This window comes from Panulirus ornatus, chromosome 58 (assembly GCF_036320965.1).
Source record: "Panulirus ornatus isolate Po-2019 chromosome 58, ASM3632096v1, whole genome shotgun sequence".
NCBI classification, from domain to species: domain Eukaryota; kingdom Metazoa; phylum Arthropoda; class Malacostraca; order Decapoda; family Palinuridae; genus Panulirus; species Panulirus ornatus.
In genome coordinates this window covers 35861469-35867214 of record NC_092281.1, presented here as the reverse complement: position 1 = coordinate 35867214, position 5746 = coordinate 35861469, and the positions used below count along the sequence as shown (strand labels likewise).

Here is a 5746-nt window from a genome sequence, read left to right as displayed (position 1 = left end):
TCACATAACAGTTTTTGTTGGTTGTTGTTGTTGTTGTTGTTGTTGTTGTTACATGTTGTAGGTTTATGTTCTGCCACTGGACGACTCGTTCCTGATCTTACCCAACAAATAATTTGTTGTTTCGAGATTCGTCAGGTGTTTATCATACGGAGTCTGTAACGCGTAATTCTGTCTATCGTTCACTATACTGGATAGTTAAATGGTAAAGGTTATTAAAGATATCTACACCAGAATCTGTGCCACACAACAAAACATACAAATCACAACATGATGACATTTTGACCATCAGCAGGTAAGGTCATCAAGCCGCACCATACATACGTCAGACAGTAACATCAGTTGTATAACAGGATGTATATATGTTGTTGGATTTAAGGGCTATCAGCTTGTGGTCATGAAGCCAGAATGTAAACCATAAGTTAACATAAAATGATCGTCCAGGTCCAGCAGGTAGCTGCATATGAAGCTATGAATGTCTGTCTTCATTACTGACGACGTAGAGGGAAGGGTTTGGCAGGAAGGTGAGTGTGGTGGAGTTTGCTGGAGGGTTCTCGGGTGTGTTGTGAAGAAGAGATAGAAAAACAGACTGAATGGAGGAGGGTAACAAGTTCTTGGGCTCAACCTAGGTGCTACGTTGTCACTCAAGCAAGACATCTAGAATAATCGCCAGGTTGGTTGGTTATTTGGGCTTGTGGCTCATCCACTGCCAGGGTTAATAAAGTCAACAAGTTAGTCATGATCCTCAACCAAAAATACTTGAACACCTTCACGTGTTGAAGATATTTGTAAGGTCATACACACGCTCACTAAATATTTGGCCCATGTAAGTAAGGTTTTCACCCCTATTGATTGCAAGGGTCATACCTGCGGTAAAGGTCATGTTATAACCATCAATCGAATATTCTTGAACAGTTTTCCCAGAGGTTCAAGATGATTCTGAGACCAGACACGCTCTCACCCTGTTCGTACGACGAATGGTGGAGTCAAACGGACAGCGACCTATGAAAGGTCATTAGGTCACTAATCCTTTATATGTTCCACTTTAAAGTCAGCTAACAATCCTTTCAACGTATTATTGTCCAAATAGTTAGGACAGTGAAATATATGAAGGTGTACGTTCAAGGAAGACATATGCAATGACAGAGTTACGTACAGCGACGACAAGTAGGACAGACAAACCTGAGAAATGGTTGTGGTTGATGGTGTGAACAGTAGTATTATTATTACCACACATCACCAGCACACCTTTGATGGCGCTCCTACACCTTCGTGGCTGCTGCACTCTACACAGGAGGAGGGGATGATGGACACCTTGGAGCAAGAAGGTTCTCCGACGAGACTGTACTATTTCTCTCCGTCCTTTGAGGATGACACAGCCTTGCTAAGGACGACTTGTCACTGGTGGTGACACAGCTGACGGATGGAGTCCTGTTACACCTTGTGAATAATATCTCATGACCAAAACAGTAGACTGGCCAGGTTGACAAGCGTATTGTGCATTTCAACTGACTAATGATATGATAAAGAAAATTACAAACATAAGTATTTATTGTAAGGATCAAATCAATGATGAAACAAATATAGTTAGAATGATTAATGAAACAGAATGTGGGAACTGACACAGCTTTGTAATGCTTGGTCAGTTACGAATGATTAATACGAAAGCGTTAGGTATCGACCCGCAGGAGAACGTGTTTACAAATCTTTATAGAAGACATATCTATGTTAGATAAACGCCATATCAAGGTAATATCTTAACCTGGGACGTGTAACATCTGTGTGGAGAGACACAGCTTTGTAATATATGATCTACTCCTCGGATGAACTTTGACCACAGAGTTATACAACGCGTCGCTGGACAATATTCACCTAATACCTATAACGAATTTTCATATGATATACAAGACATTTGTTGGAAGTAAACATAAGAAATGATGACAGGAGATAAGGAGAGGGAAAGTACATATTTTCTTAAATGCTGAATAAATCCTGTTTTAACCTAGTTATTTTGCGTTGGATTTTATTTTACATATCCAGAGGATAATATATTCTGGGGCTTATGATTGTTATGCTTTCAACACCTTTTTCAATTTCTTATCATTTTTACTGGCTAAAAGGCCTTGATTCTTAAGAACCATTCAAATGCAACACTGTACATATTTATTATAAATCATTTATCACATTAACCATAATGTTTGTATCTTATTTTATAAGTTGTCAGTCACATTCTTAAGTATATAATACATTCGTCTGACTCAAGTAGATACATATATCTACACGTTTACATATATACATATGGTTCTTAATTTATCATCATTTTATTCCAAATTTAAGTGATCCTTCTAAAGAAAATACCAATCATTACCTTGGATGACGTACCTAAGTCTTTATAACAGAAATAATGAACAAATCCAGATGGTTCATCTTGTGTATACAGGTTGAAGACCATTAGTTCACCAATGTTGTACTGGTAATGATAAAAGTCAACATGTATATAACTTTAATGTTGGACATATACTATGGATTCAGGCTTTATGACTGTTCATATGTTTTCAAATATACCAACATTACATTGACGATATAAGAAATACTACCATTAAATTGTTTGGTCATAAAGGAGATATTCTGATCACTCCAATAATACACATGCATGTTTACCTGTTACAAAGAGATCCGTCATATTGTAAAGCCCTGTACCAGCCAGGCAGCCAGCCTCCCTAACAACAAACTACCTGTTAGTCAAGATCAGATAAAGAGCCGGGTTGAGGTGAGGGCCCGTACCAAGCATAGACCTAGCATAGACCTGTCATGGTACAGACCACTCATATGGAGACCTGGTGAATACAACAATTAGAAACATTCCATATTTGAGGAGACTTGGCAAGTCTAACTATGAACCAATTTCATCATGATCGTATGATATGACTCCGTATCAATACAGGGACAAATTGTAATACTGAATTGTATATGAATTTCGTATTTCGATGGAATTAACAATAAAGATGAGTTGCCATAATTATGAGGAAACATGTCTACATTCACACTCACCAACCCTACCCAGACAACACGAGTCGTATTGATCATTTCTAAATTCATCGGACACATCCGGGAAGATACTTTTTTACCGTGTTTACTTTACTTAAAAGTTAAGTTCATTGGAAATAGAGCGAAACTAACTGTCTGTATAACCAACAAAAATCACTATGCGGTATAGATTTCTATCTACTAATGACGTCACATCTGATGTCATTCGTAGAAATGAACACAAACTGGTGGACAAACGTTTGACCTCAGATCAGGTGAAGTACTTTATCTTCAATGTGATTGTTAACATGGAATAATTTACCAGTTAGAGTGGTTGGAAGCAACATTATAGATAAGTTTCACAATAAACTTGAGAAATATTTCCCTTCAAGTTCAAGATTAACATTATTTGCGTCTCATCATTAGTCACATTGACAATATACAGGTTTATCTTTACATTATCTGTATGTCTTCCACTACACTAATGTGTGAGTTCCTGATATCTTCCACTACACTAATGTGTGAGTTCCTGATATCTTCCACTACACTAATGTGTGAGTTCCTGATATCTTCCACTATCACCATCAACCTCGAAGTGACCCAGTGGTCCACTGCTGTATGAATACCTTTACATTCCTTTGTATAATGGAATGTTTGTAACAACACAGTAATTAATCACATATCGGAGATTTGGCACTGTATTAGCTCTACGTCTTATTGATGGGCCATCAAAGAGCTATATGTGTGTGGTCATGTTTGTCTGGATGTTGATGACAGGGGCTTCCTCTCTTATGTGAATGGCTTCTAATCTGTGTAGTCTCCTGCGATCACTACAACTAGTAATGATTTTGATGTTATTCATTATAATCTCCCTCGTTAGTCTCGTTCCATGCTTTTGTTCATGATGATGTTTGATTCCACCTTCTTGTAAGTGGAGCGAGAGTCGGTGGCTCAGGGTACAGGTGTATTGATCACCATCTTGAACTTAAATATGAAGTCTATCTAGATGCAAACTGGCTGGCAAGTCAAAAATCTAAATTCTAAACACTGGCGCCTTACAAAGGTGAAACATTTCTTCAAGGGAAGAGAAAGATGAGTAATTACATACTAATATCTTAATCACGGTACCACGTCAGTCTCTCGTCCCCTTACACAAGTCATCAAGTCCAGTCTCTCCTTTGCCACTCCAAACCTCCAGCCTGACCCAACAACACTGTGGTCTGCATGATGGAAGCACACATGAAATATTCACAAGAATTTCCTTCTCTACACTTGCCTCCAGAACTTTCTTTTATGCTTGTAGGTCCAAATGTTTACGCCAGGCCTTAGCACAGACACCACTGAGATCACCAGCCGGTCAAATGTATACTGTAAACACATAATGACAAAGGAAAACATACTTACGGTTACGTACATACATGCACGTATAACCTTAATGGTCAGGTCAAAGGTCAGGCCATCATACTACCTGAAGGTCGCGCCGTCGTGCTCAGCCACACAGATCTTTCAGAGCTTCATGCCTGAGTACGATACCACATTACCAGCTTCCAATATTATACTACCTTTCCCGCCACACCACACAACAGCCTCACCTTAATGTCATGCAACATCAACATTTATATTTGGTCTCTGACGACAACCCCGCCACCACCAGCAGACCCATGCAGGCCCCCATGTCACTTACGTCACTACAGTTTCCAGGCATTTTAGTGGCTGTTAATTACCACTCCTCTGACTCAGGCAGCTTTCTTACCTTCCTGTCTCACCCAGACGTTGTCTGCTGGCTCTCACTCCACAAACATACAACCTCTCCTTCCCAGACATAACACATCACAACACCTTACTCCCACCACTTTGATCTTTTTCTTCGTGACAATATATTTCTCTGCGGAGAGCGTTACGCGCTTGCCCTGCCTTTTGGCAAAATCTCGTTAGATGAACTCATAAGACAGAGCTCTCTCTCTCTCTCTCTCTCTCTCTCTCTCTCTCTCTCTCCCCAGCCAGCCACTATGAATGTAGATTGCGTGACTGAGTGAGAGCGATGAAGTTCTTGCCAAATGACGGCGAGCCACTCTGCACCCCACCCACCCACCCACCCACCCAGCACATATCAACTTACCTGTCGGCTGATAAAGAGAGAGAGAGAGAGAGAGAGAGAGAGAGAGAGAGAGAGAGAGAGAGAGAGAGAGAGAGAGAGAGAGAGAGGGAGAGAGAGAGCCTACCTACGAGTATTTTCGATCACAAAAAATTATGGAAACAAAGGCTCCGCCGGGAATCGAACCCGGACCAACTGTTTACAAGACATGTGCTAACCACTACACCACGGAGCCACTCGTCAGTGCCGGAAAGTTTTCTTATATATTAACAAACGTGATTGAAGACTTAAAGATTCTGGTACAAACATAATGGTTATTGTGATAAATGATTTATTTATGATAAATATGAATTGTGTTGCATTATAATGATTGTTCATAACCAAGATCTTAGCCTGAGTCCTTAAGATTATATAAGAAATAATAAAGATGTGTTAGAAACATCAGCATTTATGATTAAACGAACAGAATGCATTCTCATGTGGATGTCTAAGAGAAAATGCAAGACAAGGAGCTAGTTTATAAGGCAGGAGTATTTCATCTCAACAAAATATTTACCTCTACGTCCTTTATCTTTCATCATCATTTCTTATGTTTACTATCAAGAATGTCTTTTACTAACATAAATG

The 5746-nt window shown here is 39.5% G+C and overlaps 1 non-coding gene across 1 annotated transcript; it reads right to left on the bottom strand.

The window, feature by feature from the left end:
- Positions 1–5284: 5284 nt before the first annotated feature.
- On the bottom strand, positions 5285–5354 carry TRNAT-UGU (transfer RNA threonine (anticodon UGU)). The gene has a single exon. It is a non-coding gene; the product is annotated as a tRNA-Thr (tRNA).
- Between the last annotated feature and the right edge of the window lie 392 nt (positions 5355–5746).